Source organism: Marmota marmota, unplaced genomic scaffold (genome assembly GCF_001458135.2).
Source record: "Marmota marmota marmota unplaced genomic scaffold, marMar, whole genome shotgun sequence".
Taxonomy (NCBI): Eukaryota; Metazoa; Chordata; class Mammalia; order Rodentia; family Sciuridae; genus Marmota; species Marmota marmota.
In genome coordinates this window covers 45,122,068-45,139,923 of record NW_026000026.1, presented here as the reverse complement: position 1 = coordinate 45,139,923, position 17,856 = coordinate 45,122,068, and the positions used below count along the sequence as shown (strand labels likewise).

The following is a 17,856-nucleotide window of genomic DNA, read 5'->3' as shown; positions in this document are numbered from 1 at the left end:
ATTCAGTATTCTCTTAGCTTCCTAGCAAGTAGAGTTAAGAAAAACACCAACCTCACTTTTCAGTGGAGTTTAGCTAGTATAAACCATTAGTTATTCTTTTTTTTTTTTGCCAGAAAAAAAATTATTTTTATTTTACATGGAAATCTTTCCCTGTCCTCCCCACTCCATCATTCCCCATTCCCTACCCCCCACCATGCTTGGACCAGGCCATGCCCAGATCAGGCCATGCAGTGAGGGAGGCAGGCAGAAACTCAGACTCAGGCTGAGAAAATCTCAAGCACTTTTATGCATACAGTCAACAAGTGATCTTGGTCTCCAAGACCAGAAAGAACCTGGCCACATCAGATTGTGGCCCTAAACAAGAGGCTGCAACCAAGAGCAGGCCCTTGCTGATGGAAACAGTAAGCTGGTAGTGTCAGCTCTATGTTGCAGAACAGGGCAAGGTGAACAAAGGAAGTGCACAATCTCTGTCACTCTACCATTCATCTGCTTTTCTGCCCTTGCCCTCAGGGCTCATCCTGGAAGAGGGACCATCCCTCCAAACACTGCTGACCAGTCTTCTAGTTGGAGGCATGTGTCTGGCCACTGCTCAGATTCACTGTTCCCATTGCCACAGGAAGGTATCCAACTTGGCCTGGGAGGAAGGAAGGGTTTATAGTTCTCACCCTCTCTCTCTACTTAGCCTTCGTCTTGGGTTTAACAGGCAGTGGGCGAATCATGGCTGTGTTAGTAGGCTGTATGAATTTTGTCTGGCCTCCAAAGCCATCAAAACCTGTTCTTATCACATCTGTGCTGCGACAGGACTCTGCTTATGGCCCTCTTTGGCTGCTTCTGACCCAGAACAGCATTCCGGATAAAGACAGGGAAGGCACCAGCCAGGTCCTCATCTGGCTCTCTTGCACAGTGCTGGCCACCCAAAGAGAGCTGGGACTTCTGCTTGGGACCTCTGGGCATCTTCTTGAGAATGTCCTGAACAGGAGAGTGTGCCTTCTCAAGGCATAACCTCTTTGAGTGGCCATGCTGGGAGTTGGAGGGCTGGGCTTGTGGGGTATCCACATTGAAGGAAGCATCGAGGTCAACATCATCACCGAATAATGGCCGGTGGAGCTTCAGGTTCAGCATCTCCACAGGAGCTGGGCTCTCTAAAACCAGGCAGTTGACAGTCTCACTGGCCACTGGTGGAAGGTTCAAGGTTTCCTACAACATCATTAAGCTTCTTTTTCAGGCTCGTGATTTCCTTGTCAGCATTCTGTAAGTCCTTTTGGGCCACTCTCAGCTCCCACTTGGCCTGATCCAATTCAGAGTAGACTGTCTGCAACTTGCTTTTGGAGGAGACCAAGTCCTTTCTCAGCTTGTCAGCCAACTCCCCCGAGGCTGTCCATGTCTTTTTTAGATTCTCATACTCTTTCTTGAGCGACACACAATACACAGCCAGTTGCTCCACCGCTGATTGTCCCATACCCATGTCTCGAATCATCTCCTCCACCTCAGGCCGCTGACTCTGGAGTAGGATCTCAATCTGCTCCATGGTCTTCATCTTGCTCCTAAGTCTGCAGGCTTCCTCCCGTGCTTGTTCTGTCTCATCTTGTTGCTGCCCTAAGAACTTCATCTGCTTTTTGAGTATAGAGCATAGCAGCTCAGCCTTGCCTAAGGCCTTTTGCAGAGATTCCACAGTGGTGTTGTGCTCTTCCAGAGTGTCTTGCAGAGTGTCGATAATAACCTGGCTGTCCTGTTTCTCAATTTCTTTCTGGGAAAGCCGGGCTCTGATATTGTCCAGTTCATTCTTTAAGAATTCTGCATCCAAGACACTCTCCTCCTCCTGGGCAAAGTCAAAGAAGAGCTTATTGATAATGGTTCTTTTGCCAACCTGGATTCGGCATTGTGGGCAAGTCCGACTTGGTGCTGTCTCAAACCGCTGAATTAGGCCACTTCAGCCCAGGTCTGGAAGCTCCCGAGGAGCTCAGTCTATTGAGGTCCTCACCACCCATCTGGGCTTCAAGTATGGGTTGCCTGAAGGTCCAACACCCTATGGCCCCGAAGCAGTACCAGGCCGAGTGTGGGCCTGTACACCAACATCACTCACCACTGAAGGTGGAAGGTGTGTCCACAGTGGATGGCCGCCACATCGCGGGAGTGGTCAAAGAAGTCCTCATTAGTTATTCTAATATTCTCCCTTTTCAGTGAATCACCTTGATATTACAGGGACAGTTTGCTTCCTTTAGGTCACTGTCTGGGAAGCCCTTCTGCTAACTGGAATGAACCATCTTGGACCATCTTGGACCTCAGAGGATTTTCTCAGGGAATGAAAGATTTTATAAAAGTTCTGATGACAAGACTAGATTTCCCAATAAGGATGATGTGAGACTTCATCATACAGAGGGATAAACAAAAATACTGTATTTACTTGAGTTGTCAGTAGAACCCAAATGTACCAGTTAGGTTGCTTTTGGTGATTTAAAAATGTATCTAAAATTTATTTGAAATTCTTTCCATCAAGAGGAGTTAATCCCCCTTGAGTTAAGGACCCACCTTTGTGACTACATGACAAATACAATGGGATGACAGTGACACTGTGTGACCTGCATGACTGGCTTAGAATAGGCCTTATCGTTCTCTTGGAACATTCTATCTGGAAGCCTTTAGCTGCCATGGAAGTCTGACTTGATTTTCCTGAGGCAGATAGATAGGTAGATAGGTAGGCAGATAGATAGATAGATAGATAGATAGATAGATAGATAGATAGATAGAGTGAATGAATGAATTGAGGAGCCCTGCCCTACGTTCTGCCATCTTTGAGTTTTCTCAGCCCAGGTGCCAGGCATTTGAAAGAAAACACCTTTAGATGACCCAAGCCACAGCTACCATCTGACTGCAACCATATGAGAAACCCAAGCAAGTACCACCCAGCTTATCACCAGATTTATGAGCAAAATAAATGCTTGTCTGCCTGCCTTCTTACTCTTGTCCTTCTTCCATCCTTCCTTTCTTCCTTCTTTCCCTCCTTCTTTCTTTCCTTCCTTTCTTTTCCTCCTTCTCCTTCTTCTTTATATCCCTCTTCCTCTCCCCCTTCTCCCCCTTTTCCTCCTCCTTGTAGTACTGAGGATCAAACCCTGATTTTGCACATCCTAGGCAAGCACTCTACCCCAGAGTTATACTCCAGCCCTAATGCTTGTTTTTCTTTTAAGTTATAATTATGGAATGACTTATCATATAGCAACCAATTCATTTGATGGCAAGTGACTGAATATACAATTAAAATATATAGAGCTTAGTGTTCTCACAGACATCAAGTCTAGAAGTAGGTTTTTCTCAGGTTCACTAATTCAGCTGCTTAGCAACGTCAGGGTCCCAAGTCAGTTATCTTGGTGAACATTTTGGCTTTCTCCTTGTGGGAGCAAGATGGCTGCTGCAATCCAAGCAACACATCATCACATAAGCTCCAACGGTGTCAGGAAGAGGGATTGCATGCTATGTGTCTCTCTTTTTCATGACCTTTCCAAAAATCTCTTTTGCGGCTGCCCCTTAGATCCTGTTGGTCAGGAGGGCTGGGAAAGTAAATATCTCTCATTATAATTTTCTAAAGTAGGAGCTTGGCTCCTGCCAAATGGAAAAGAGAGTTGGGGATAATTGTTGAATAGACAACAAATAGTGTTCTCTAAAAATGAGTTTGCAGATAATTGAAGTTACCTTGTCAAGTGGGAAAGTTTCATTGTAATCATTTATAATGAAAATATTCCTAAGATAGTTCCTGTTTTACATTTCCTTTTGGTCCTTTAACCACCTGGAATATGTTCTGACCTCTTTTGGGGTATATAATCTATTCAACTGTTTGGGAAATACCCAAATTCCTTGAGGTTTGCTTCACTGTTGACATTACCATCTATGGTAACCCCTTCATTTTCACCCTGACCTGATTCTGGACTTCCTTCTCACTTTAACATTCAAATGCAGTTGACTCACAGCATTTGGTACCACCAATATCCATAAAAAGTCATGCTTTGAATGCATGATTTTTAAATTAGTTGTCTAATGCTGCATAACAAATTACTCCCCAAATTAGCAGCTTAAAACAGGAAATATTTTTTATATCACATAATTTCTGAGGGCCATGAAATTGAGAGTGGCTTAATTGGGTGGTTCTGAAACAGGGCCTCTCTTATACTGCAGTTAAGATATTGACAGGAGTTGCAGTTACCTTAAGGCTTAATGGGAACTCCATGATCTGCTTCCAACAGCTCACTCACATGGCTGTTGACTGGAGGCCTTAGTATCTTGTCTTTCCACAGGGCTTTCTGATCTTTCCACAGATCTTCAGTATGGCAGCCAGCTTCCTGTAGATCAAATGATCCAAGAGAGGCAAATGCCAATGCCTTTCTGAACCTAGCCTAGCAGAAATGACCTACAATCACTTCTTCCATAGTCTATTGGCCACACAGACCAGCCATTACCTGGTGTGGGAGCAGACTACTCAAAGTCATGAATACCAGGAGGGGAGAATCTTTTGGGGCCATCTTGAAGGCTGGTTACCATTCTCTATAATGAGTTTTATAGTCTGCCAGGACCTTGTGCTGGTTTGAGATTTTGTTCTGATTTAAAAAATATATATTTTCTTTTATCCCCCTCCACACTTTCTTTTTAAACAAATTTGCTTCATTTCTCTCCATGTCATGTGCCCTTTAAATGTTCCTACTACTAGAAAATGCTGCTAATACTTTGTCTATATCCTCTCAGATACTTACAAAGTGTTTTTTTTAATTTTTAAAATATTTTAATTTGTTCTAATTAGTTGTATATGACAGTAGAATGCATTTGGACACATTGTACACAAATGGAGCTCAAATTCTCCTTCCTCTGACTGTACATGGTGCAGAGTCACATCAATAGTGTAATCATATATGGATATAGGGTAATAATGTTCATCTCATTCCACCGTCCTTCCAATCCCCATACCTCCTCTCCTCCCCTTACTCCCCTCTGCACAATCCAAAGTTCCTCTCAGATACTTTTAAACTTTTCTGTTGTGGGTCTCCCCTGGATGTGAAATGTTCTGAAGCTTTGTCTCAGGTACATGTAACCCTGTGACATGTAACCCTCATCCCAGACTTCTCCTGCAAGATCAGGCTCACGCTATTCTTTTGCAGGCATTTTGTCTCCAGCCACACTCTTTCTTGGCTTGCTTTCCTTTCCTTCCTAACTTCTCCTTTATTCTCCCTTTCTTCCCTGAGAATACTTCCTTATCAAGGCATTAGTTTAGGAGTTCTAGTCTAAGGTTGGCTTCTGGAGAACCTGCCCTAGGACAGCTGTTGTTCTTAGAATATTGTCCTTGTTTAATAAGCTATTCATCTGTGTTTGAAAAATTACTCTGAAAAGGAACAAAAGAATATTTCCTTTTAAGATTTCTTAAGATTTTAAAATAAACTATGGAACATTTAAAATAGACATACCAACATATATCAAACTAATAATTGTGTCCAAATAATAGAAAAATTGTGCTGAGTATTTATTTATCTGCTGAACAACTTCTCACCATCTCCTCTGCTTAAACTCTGAGTATCCTGAGCATATAAAGAAGGTCAGAAGGCAAGACATCATGTGCTGATAACACATTAGTAGGGTCATTAACTTTTGAGGGCATGTGCCAAATCTATTCTGCAGTAAGGACCTACTAAGCACCCTGAAAACCTTTCTCCAGGAGCCCTCTTGACTGCTCCCACATCTTTGTAAATATGAAGAGGGAGATCAAATCACTACCTCCAAAAATAGGCTTGTATTTGGTTGGTGACAGAATCCTTGATCACATGATCCATGAAAACCTGCATATTGTTATTATACGAGATTCTCATACGATGTGCAAGGTAAGACTTAAAAGAAGTCTTCTCTAGTTTTTGAACAGAGTATAAGTGAACTTGCTTGCCTTCTCAGATACCTGCAATTTCTATTCTAATATTCATAGATCACTTGTGAACTTCTTTTAATGAATAGAAAGTTCATAGACTCTCTGTTTAAAGAAACCTACTAATTGGATCATGCTGATTGGCTTATGGCAGTCTCCAGTCTGCGAAGACTTGAATGTTGAAACTTTGGTGCCTATTTTCAGTTTGTCTCGAGAGCCATATTTTCTTCCTATATTCTAAAGAACTTCCTTTTGGATAAATTTACAAACCCCAAACTAGGATGCATCCATCAGTATGCTGCAACACATATTCACCTGGAATAAACTTCTGTTTATGTTAGAGACAACCTATCTACATTATTCATTTCAGAAGCATAGACTTTTTAAAAAAATATTTTTAAATTGTTGACAGACCTTTATTTTATTCATTTATTTGTATGTGGTGCTGAGAATCAAACCCAGTGCTTCACGTATGTGAGGCAACTGCTCTATCATTGAGCCACAACCCCAGCCCAGAAGCATAGACATTTTAAAGAGCACAGTTGACATTCTTTATGCCCACTATAGCTGTTTTCTACAAAGGTTTCTGTGTGTCTAGAAGACTGGAAAGTTTTAATTCAGACGTAGTAGGAGACTCTCTTTCTCCTTCAGAATTGACTCTGCACTGTTGTCCTCTCTCCCTCCAACCAAATCAAATTTTGCATGGTGAGAACTCGAATGTACTCATCTTTGCCAAACCTTGTTTCTCCTGTTTTGATGGTTTTAATGGTATCTGAAAATTTGCATTCCCATGCAGAGCATCCTTGTTTGTTTTACCTCCTTTCTTCCTAAGATACGTAATATATTTACTTTCTTTCTCTCTTTTGTGTGTAAATCTTTTTTTAATTGTTCTGATATATTTTTTCTTAACTATAGACAAGTTTTCATTGTCAAAAGTTCAAATAATACAGAAATATAAACAGTAAAATGTGAGTTCTCATAACTAATTCCCCTTCTTTCCTCTTCCCCCTATAATCACTCTTAATGGTTTGGAGACCATTTAAGAACTTTTCTATGCAGTAATATACATTATAGATGTCCATATACAAATACAGGGCCTGACAGCTTAATTTAAATGTGGTTATTCTAAACAAACAACACTGAAACTATTATTTTCTAAGCTCATAATTTCTGCCACCCTTCTACTTTAATATGTAGTATCTTTAGAACTCTAAACTGTATTTTTTTAATTTGTTCTAATTAGTTCTGAATGACATTTTCTTAGTGTCTTGTTTAAACCAAAGCTCTTTGAACTTAGCCAAATTTGGTGTTTTGTTTCCTTCAGGGATCTAAGCCCCCCAATACGGCTAAATCTAGTTTGTCCATAAAACAAATTCCAGATAGTCAATTTCAAAAAAAAAACCTAGAGCTGTGGAGCATGGGAAGAATAGATGAACTTTAGATAGGGCAAAGGGGAGGAAGGGGGAATGGGGGTAGGAAAGATGGTGGAACGAGATGGACATCATTACCCCAAATACGTGTATGAAAACACGAATGGTGTGACTCTACTTTGTGTTCAACCAGAGACATGAAAAAATGTGCTCTATTTGTGTAATATGAACTGAATTGCATTCTGCTGTCATATAAAACAAATTAGAATAAATAAAATAAAAATTTTTTAAAAAACTAGGGCTTTTTCTTTTCAATTTTCCATTTGTTTTCTGTTGTCAAGCCAAACACAACAACCAGACCATGATAAGTTGGACTAAAGACCCTGCGTATTAATTTTTCCATCACTGTGAGCAAAATACCTCACAAGAGCAACTTAGAGGGAAAAAAGTTTATTTTGGCTCATGATTTCAGAGGTTCAGTCAATGGTTGGCCAACTCTATTGCTCTAGGCCAAAGGTGAGGCAAAACATTATGGTAGAAGGTGTGGCAGAGGAACACTGCTCCATTATGGCAGGAGGAAACAGAGAGAAAGAGGGAAGTATTCACAGGAAAGGGACCTTCCAGGGCTTACCATCAAGACCCACCTCCTCCAGCCATGCCCCGCATGCCTACAGTTACCACTCAGTCGATTGAGACTAGGATGGACTGATGAGGTCACAACTCTCATAATATAATCATTTCACCTCCAAACATTCTTGCATTAACACAGGAGCTTTTAGGGGACACCTCATATCCAAACAATAACAACCTGAAACATTCTTCCTGAAATTTTTTGAAATTTAAATATAATCCTGGCCATCTTTATGGGTGACTATTTTTGTGCACAAGGAGACTAGTGTAATGGATTTAAATAAACTGAAGGTAAACAAGTGTCCCCTGCTCTGCCTCCAAACTAAGACTCATGAAGTCCTGCTGTGTATCTGCCTCTGGATACCCACCCAAGGAAGCAAAGGGTTTAGGAAGGAAAGAGCACCTTGAAGAAATAGCGGCTCTCAACTGGAATAAATAGATGGAGGGAAAGGAGAAAATTCTATCACAGATGCTTATGAAAAAGGGGTAGAGAGAAAGAAGAGACAGAGCAGATTTAGAAAATGGGGAGAGGGCCAATCTGTTAGTTATCAGAGTTGTGTAGCAGATGGGGCTGGGGTCAGGAAAGGCTTTAGCTGTGATATACAAGTTTGCTTTCTAGGCAATGGAATCATATTGATGAGTTTGACTCAGGGAAATAATCATCGTTGCCACCATTCCAGGAGCCACCAGGTACTGAGCGTGTCCAATATTTCATTTTGTCCTCCTAATAAGTCTTTGGGACAGGTACTTTTCTTATCCCTACTATACAGATGAGGAAATGAAAATTCAGAGAGGTTAAAGAAGTTTTCCAAGATTGTATTGCTAGCGGATGGTGGAGAAAACCCTATTTACTCAGACATAATTTAGACTTGGGTGGATTCTTTGTTACTGGTATTATTAAAAACATAAACGCTGTTCTAGCATCATTTTAAGGAAGACCAAGAATCTGCAAGGGTCTTGTGAGATAAGATTAAAATGTGTATGCTGTTGACTTTTATTGTAACTATAAACCAGTAAACACCAACTTCAATGAATTTCATGTTTGGACAGATAAGATGAACAAAACAAACTGCTACAAGGAACAGATGAAGGTAGAGAGTAAGTCTGAAGACTTTTTAATCGGCCAGGGGCATCTCCATTTTGCTTTGGAAACAAGCCAAGCAATTTACATTACAGAGCGGAGTCCCATTGCATGTGACTCTGCCTACCAAATTATGGCTGGTTTCTGCATACTTTTTTTCATGTTAACAGGGAGCTTGGGAGTTGCCCTTCTACAAGGATCAGAGGCTGTGGGTTATATGTTTCGTGAGCTGCTATTCCTCTGGGATGTGATTACCCAGGATAAAACAATTCTTTCCCTGAGCTTTATTGTTCAAATAGGGAAGCTACTTACAAGTAGTAGATCTAGATCCAAAGGGGAACACTTTCATTCACAAGTCTTTATTTGACAAATACATCAGAAAAGCTATGTTTTAAAGCAGGAAAAAATTATAAACATTTGTAAGAGTTTGGTAAGCAACCCTGGGGCACCTGATTCTTCACTCTTACGGACAGTGGTACTTGATGCACTCCTGAAGAGCACAGCATTCCACCAAGCCTGCTTTCGGTGGCTTCTAACACCTTCTTGGTTCTCTCAACCACAAACAAGCAATTCTATTGGGGACCACATTGGCCAGATGCTATGATTGCTAAGATTCAGATGGCTCAGCTCTTCCTCCCTCTAGTTTTCAGTGATCAACTTTTATTATTTTTATTTTTAGTGCTGGGGATTGAACCCAGGGCTTCATAACTGCTAGGCAAGTACTCTACCATTGAGTTATACCACCACCCCCTCAGTGACTATTCTTGAGAGAGGAATATAGTTATTCCTCAATAGTAGCCCATCCCCCTCAAGTCCCTTCTAAATAGAGTGGGTTATTGATGAGGTCCAGCTACAAAGTGGTTTTTCTGTCTATAGTCCCCTTTACTATTGAGACTGGGAGAAAGCATGGATGCTTCATACATTACCTTAAAGATGTTTAATCAAATATAATTTGAAATATAATTTTAACCTTTGTTAAAATATGATGTATATAAAGAAGAGTACAAAGATACTGAATTTCCTGAAATGAAATACAACACTGTAACCAGCAACTCGTAACCAAGGGCAAGAGCCCTATCAGCCCCAGGAACTTCCTCATGTGTCTTCTTCCTGTCTACCAAGCGTAACCACAATCTCAGCTTTTTCCACCAGAACTTTACCTACCTCTGAATTTTCATAAATGGTAATTCTTTCTGTATGCACATTTTTACATTTGCTTCTTTTGTTCAACAACAGGTTCATGAGAATCATATATGTAGATGTAGTTCATTCATTCTGATGGCTGTGTAGTATCCCAATGTAAACCAATTTCCAATCATTTATCCATTCTACTATCGGTGGGCATTTGGATGGATTTTGTTTTAGGCACTTCCATGAAGGATGCTGCTATGGACATTCTAGTTCATGTCTTTTGTCAAACACATACTTGCATCTCTCTTGGATAACTGCCTTGAAGCCAAATTGCTGGGCTTGTATGTATCTGGCTTTAGGAGAGATTGCTAGTTTTCCAAAGTGATTTTAAAAGTCAATACTGACTTTGGGTTCTGGTTGCTTGAGATCTTCATCCACACCTGGTATTTTTTTTAAATTTTATTTATTTATTTATTTTTGGTTCTACAGTAGTATTTACTCTCAAAGAACAAGGCAAGAGTAAGTCTGGAGTAAGAGTAATCAGATTTGGTTCATGTCCAGGAGAAGAAATCTACAATCCATATACCACTGTGGTGCCTGCAGCCGCAGCAAATGATGTTGGTAGTGTCACAGTAATTATTTATAAGCTCCAGCCACCCCTGCCTCCTTGAACAACACAGATGTTCTGGGAAATCCTTCAAGAGGCAAATGTGTGCAGAGAATGAAGAGATTAGCCAATGACCGTGCTTCTGCAAGAGTGATCCCACCTCTTCCCCTCCCCATCCTTCCCTTCTGCAAGGCCACCATAGAAGGCTCACAATGAGGCCGACTTCCACGTCTGTTTCCTAATAACACAGCATCTCCACTGCCTGCCTGGCAGCCAGAGCCTGCTCTCCTGGCGTGCACAGCGCCTTGGCTGGCTTGCCAAGACAGAGCACCGTGAAGCTTCCACATAATCATTTCCAAACATTAAAATGGCCCCATTGTCATTACAGCAGGGAGATTGAATTCGCCTCATCAAAGCGGAGTGTGACAGGTGACTCAATAGGACAGTGCCAAGCGCGGAGGCAAGAAGATTAGCAGGGCACTGATATCATTATTTCCGCCTATCACAGATTCGGCAGGGAGGCAATTGTAATTTCTGGGCTTATTAGTCTACATTCGGAGGGAAAAACCGAGTGATAAAACTCACGGTGACAGCTAGGCATTTGTGCAGCAAGTGCTGTCACAGTGACACTTAGAAAATGCCAATGTGGCTACGTCCTCATAATCCTCACTAATAGAGGTTAAAGCCGGGCACAAAGGCACCCTTATCAGTGATCAGACCACTAATAACATTTGCATTTTTAAGTTAAATATAGTGAGTAAAGGAGTAAGTAGTTCTTTGCAGTTGGGACAATTAATTTCACACTGGAATTAGAAAGCAAAGCCAAAAATTTCCAGCGGCTCCTATCTCTTTGATCGCTTGCAAGAATCCTCCAAGGAAAGAGATGAGTGAACGGTATAAAGAACAATGTTACCGCAGTATCTATTGCCTGTGAAACTGTCGATAGGAGAACATCACTAAACTCCTGAAATTAGATTTCTGCCCCCCTCCAGCCAACAGACAATGCGGCTCAAGGACTTAAAACTAACAAATGCAGCGGAAAATATCTTTGCATGCTTAACGTATTCCTGTCCTAATGCTCCCTATTTTGTCAGCCAGAGGTATATTAAATCACATAATGCCAAATCCAAAGAGCTGGGGAGGGTAAGGCACTGTAACTGTTGGAGACACAGATGGAGTGTCACCTACTCTGAGGGCCTCTTCCCAGAAAAGCCTTCCTAGCCCACCTGACTTGCAGGAAACTCCCTTAATGAGTATGTTTTCAGGGCATTGCTCAGGACAACAACAAAAAATTCAGAGGGTTTTTTTTTTTTTTTAAAATGGAAATAATACCAGAATGATATTTTCATAGGTAAACCTTGAAAATGATCACCTAGCTTGGGAAAAATACATTTAAATTCCAATTTTACTTTGTTGGAAACATTACAGGTGGCAAGCTGTTACTTTCTCACATTTAAATAAGAGACCAATTAAGAAGACTATGTAATTCAATTCTTGAGTGAGTGCCACTGAATTCAATTTGTTTCAGGTCAATGAATAGAACGAAAAGTTATTAACGAAAAGGTCAGGGGCTGTGTATAAAGCGTACACACAGGATACAACAGGGGTAATTAGTACACATTTTGAATGTGCTGTTGCGCTGGCATATGTTGGAGAAAATCTTAACAGGATTAGATGTTAATAAATTTTTAAATCTGTCTTTTCTCCTCCCCTCCGTTATAAAAGGAGCCTTAAATTGGCCATTCTCTCTCCCTCTCTCTCTCTGTCTCTCTCTGTCTCTCTCTCTCTCATCAGTACTGGTGGTTAAATAACAGTATTTGGTTCAGAAAGCCACACCTATCAATGAACAACCTGGATGATCCCCAAGGCTCAGGGTTGGGTCTCAGAGTCTTTGATTACACATTGTAGAGAAGCAGGGAACATTGTTAGGGTGAAGTAGGTGCCACTCACAAGGGCCACCATTCTGAATTTAAGAATTCAATAGCCCAAGTTTACCAAAGGAGACCAACAGGGGATGACAGGGTGGGTATGGCCTGGTTCCCATCTCTATTTTGTGTAGGAAGAAGAGGCAATGTGGACAAGGAAGATTTTCCTTTCCAAACTTTCTGGACTTTGTTTAAAGGTCTCTGGACACAGGTCTGTGTCCTGATGGGGCACCAAGCCTTCCCTGCAAGCACAATGCACAGCAGCACCCCTGTGACGTAGAAGGATGTGCACACCAATTGTGCCTCACTGTGCTTTCCCAAAGGTACAAATCATCTTCTCTGGGAACAGGGGAGTCCCCAGATGCTACTGAGTTCCTTTTGATTTTCCAGGGCCTCATTATGGCAGTCTAACTGTACCTCACCAAAAGGGACTGATAGTGGTTTGATGAATAAATCCTCCAGAGGGCTCAGGTGGGCTCAATACACCCTATCGACTGCTGCTCCTGTCTATTTTACTTTACCCCTTCCCACAAGTACTTTCTGTTATCACTTCCATATAAACTATCTGGGCTCTCCTAGTCTCAAGGTCTACTTCTGAGGGAAGTCAAACTAAGAGATAAGGAGGGAGTCCAGCAAAAGAGAGAGAGAGAGATTGCTGACCCTCAGCCTGGTCTGGTAGTCACCAGCCCTTTGCTATGTCCAGAGTACATCAGATTCTGAATTCGGAGTGACACAATCAGATGCTAGGCGGCAACAGGCTTTATTGCTAGTACACCCTGAATTGGTTTATTTCTTTCCCAGCCTAACTGCCTCAATCCCCTGCTGGTGTTTCCCAAGATCACCTGCCAAGCAAGCTGCTTTCACTTTGTTGTGGACCAAATGTTTTTGTTCCTCCAAATAATAATAGTAATAATAATAATAATAATAATAATAATAAAAAATTCTTCTTCTTCTTCTTCTTCTTCTTCTTCTTCTTCTTCTTCTTCTTCTTCTTCTTCCTCCTCCTCCTCTTCCTCTTCCTCTTCTTCTACCAGGGGTTGAACCCAGGGGCACTTAACCACTGAGCCACATCCCCAGCCTTTTTTTGTATTTTATTTAGATTCAGGGTCTCACTAAATTGCTGAGGGTCTCACTAAGTTGCTAAAGCTGGCTTTGAACTTGAAATCCTACTGCCTCTGCCTTCCAAGCTGATGGGATTACAGGCATGTGCCATCTCCCTGACCCTCCAGATTCTTATATTGAAACCTAATCCCCAAGTGCAATGGAATTAAGAGGTGGAGCCTTTGATTAGTGATAGGTCGAGAGGGCTGTGCCTTCATGAGTAGGATTGTACCCTTATAAAAGAGGCCCTGGAGAGAGCTCCCCTGTCCTCTGTGCTATGTGAAGACACAGCCAGAAGCTAGATGTCCAAGGGTCCAGGTAATGCATCCTCACCAGAACCTGAGTCTACCTGAACCTTAATTGTGGAGTTCCCAGTCTCCAGAATTGAGAAATAAATTCCTGTTGTCATCTAATCTATTATAGTCTGTTACAGCAGCCTGAGTTGACTAAAACACATTCGAGTTTGGGTCTCAAAATTTGTTTCTGGGAGAATCCTTCTAAGGCAGTGTTTCAAGGTACACGGTCTGTAGTGTGACCTCAAGAAATGGAAAATTCCATATGCTTCTTGTTGTAGTCAGTTTTATGTTGCTGTGACCAAAATATCTGACAAGAACAATTTAGAGGAGGAAAAGTTTATTTTGGTCCCTGATTTCAGAGATTTAGTCCACAGTGGCTGAATCTACTACTCTGGGCCTGAGGTGAGTAGAATATCATGGTGGAAGAGCATGGGAGAGGAAAGCTGCTCAGAACCCAACCATCAGAAGAGAGAGAATTCCACTCACCAAGGACAAAATATAAATCCCAAAGGCACACCCTCAGTGACCTACGTCTTCCAGACACATCCTACCTGCCTACAGTTACTGCCCAGTTAATCCATGCAAGTGGATTAATACACTGATTAGATTGCACTTCTCATAATCTAATCATTTTATCTGGAACCAGATAAAATGCAATGTCTCACACATGAACTTTAGGCAAACGTCTCATATCTAAACCGTAATGTTTCTCTAGAATCACACCAGTATGCCACTTTTATAAGTAACAATCTTATCAAAATAGGTGTGAAATATTTATCAGTCTGTGTGTGAATAATTTAAAAAAACAAAACCAACCCATTTTTCCCTGACAGAGACCACATACAAGGAAGCAAAGAGCAACACAAAAGCAATTTTCACCTTCTCCTTTGAAGACATGTTAGCTATGAGGCCACTCTACCTGCAAATACATGAGAAATAGGAAACTAGAATATGCTGTTCCTGAAGCATGGCTGGGGTATTTCTTTAGAAAAAGGACTTGGCCTTTATAATCTTAGAAAACAGAGTTCTGTTAAGTGCTTAGACTAATTTAACTTGATTTTCCACTCTGATCATATGACACATATTCAATCTTCCATTGCATCATAGAAGAACATTAATATTGGGTTGGGAGATGAAATGGCTCTTCTCTTATAGTTGAGGTCAAGAACTCTATGGTTTGGTAATGAAAGTGCTATACACAAAGCTACACACTTGTGGAAGATGGGTAAACACTTTCTTCTAAAATTGTCTACAATGGCACCAAACAGAGAGAAAAATGTGCATGATCTGTCCTTCTGAATATTATGGGGACATTTGAACATCAAATAAGGTAATTAATGCCTCAGTTTTTGCATCTGTAAAATGGGCACAAAGGACCTACATTTTGGGAATGCAATCAGCTATTGCATGTAAAAATTCCTGGGACATGGTATGCCCACATTAGTGAGAGTCACCCTTGACATTTAGGGATTTGAGTCAAGAATCTGATTCTCAAGGCAAAAAACAAAATACAACAAAACAGCAACCAAGAAAAATCACTCTCTCTTTAATATGTATTTACAAACTAAAGTCATACATATTAAAAATTAGAAATTATAATTCTATTGTGCCAAGATAACTGTTCATATTTTGATTTGTATTTTCTAAATTCCTTCCAAAGTTCTATTGTCACATATATTTTAACAAATATGAGATTATACAATAATGCTGCATAAAACTATTTTTGTTTACCTATTCTTATAAGTCAATAGTTTATAATTATATAAATTTATGAGATAAAAGTGATTTATGACTTATGAATACAATGTGGAATATTTAAATTAAGCTAGTTAACACATCTATCACTTCAAATACTTAGCATTTTTTTGTGATGAGAACATTTGAAATTTGTTCTCTTAGCAATTTTGAAAAATATAATACTCTATTAACTATATTCACCATGCTGTACAATAGAATGTTTAAAATATCACAAAACTTATTTCTCCCGTCTGAGACTTTGCCCCCTGGGACCACTATCTCCCCATTCCACCCCCACCCCCAATTTTAGCCTCTTTAACCATTGCTTCTATGAGTTTTAACACTATGCTTCTATGAGTTCAATTGTTCTGGACTTTACATGAGTGGGATTATGTGGTATATGTCTTTCTGTGCCAGGCTTACTTCACTTACATAATGTTTTCCAATTCCAAATATGTTGCAAATAAGAGAGTTTTGCTATTTTTTATGGCTGAATAGTATTCAATTGTGTTATATACCAGATTTTCTTTTTCCATTCATTCATTGTTGGATATTTAGGTTGACCTCATAATTTGGCTGTTGTCAATAGTAAATTGGGCATAGTGATATGTTATGGTTTAGATGTGAGGTGTCCCCCGAAAGTTCACATGTGAGACAATGAAAGAAGGTTTGGAGGAGAAATGATTGCGTTATGAGCCTTAACATGATCAGTGAATTGATCCCTGATGGGATTAATTGAGTGGTAACTGAAGGTAGGTAGAATGTGGCTGGAGGAAGTGCTTCATTGGGGGCATGGTTACAGGGTATATATTTTGTATCTGGCCAGTGGAGTGAGTCTCTCTCTCTCTCTCTCTCTGCTTTCTGATCAGTATGTGAATTGCTTCCTTCTGCCAAACTCTTCTGCCATGATATTCATCCTTACCTCAAGCCTTGATAAATGGAGCCAGCCTTCTATGGACTAAGACCTCAGAAACCAAGAGCCCCTAAATAAACCTTTCCTCCTTTATAGTTGTTCTGGTTGGGTATTTTAGTGGCAGCAATGAAAAAGTGACTAAAACAGAAATTGGTACCAGGAGTGAGGTCATTGCTGTGACTAACCTGATCATGTGGTTCAGAAGCTTTTTGAGTTTTTGGCATTGGTGGGAGGAATTTCAAGATGTTTAGCAGTGCAAGCTGGAAATGCTTTAGGTTGTTGTAAATGGAGATTAATGGCCAATTCCGGTGGGAGTTCAGAAGACCAGAATGCCAAAAGGATCATGGATGTTAAAGACAGGGCTTGAGAACGTTTAGAGGAAAAGGAGGACACTATCAGTAATTGGTATGGAAGCCACTCTGTTGTTTTGGCTGAGAAGTGTCTGCATTTTGCCCATGTCCTGAGACTTTCTGTGAGGTTGATTTTAAAAGTGATGGACTTCTTAATCTGGTGGAAGAAATTTCTAGACAGTAGAGCATTCAGGTAGTGGCATGGATATTGCTGGTGCCTTTTAGCCAAGTTTATTGTGATATTCAGGAACAGAAAGCAGAATAAAAATATTTCAAAAACTTGAACTTGAAAGACAGGAATAAAACTGGGGCTAAGGAAGCTGTAGTTTTAAAAGACATTAGTGCCACTAAAGAAATGCTAAAGACTTTTCCTAGACACAGTAAGAAAGATGGCTTGAGGGCATATCAGGAGCTGGTAAGACAGCATCCTTCTCAAGCTCAAGGGAGTAAAAGTAAAAATTCCCTTGAGAAGAGACTGGTGGGGAATCCTTCTTGCACAAGGGGGCCTAAGAAGTTTTTTTTTTCAATGTGCTCAGCCACTCATACACTCAGAGGCTTCTGCAGCCACAGTCCTCAGAGGCTTGGCTACTGCTCGAGATGGTGGCAGATCTTCGCATCAACTACATGGTGCTGGTTCTGCAGGATTTCAGGATGCTGGAGTTAGGGGTTCATGAAGGCCACCAAATTTTAAAGGAAGGCCTGGGAAGATAGGAAAAATGCAATAGGGTGGAGGTCCCTGCAGGCACCCACTGAGAAGTCAAAGTGTAGAGATGCCAGGAGGAAGCTGGAGCTGCAATGGAGACCCCCGCCACCCCCCCCCCC

General features: G+C 40.8%; 1 pseudogene; it reads right to left on the bottom strand.

Moving 5' to 3' along the window:
- Positions 1-595: 595 nt before the first annotated feature.
- LOC107146824 overlaps positions 596-17,856 on the bottom strand; it is a 117,503-nt pseudogene continuing 100,242 nt past the window's right edge.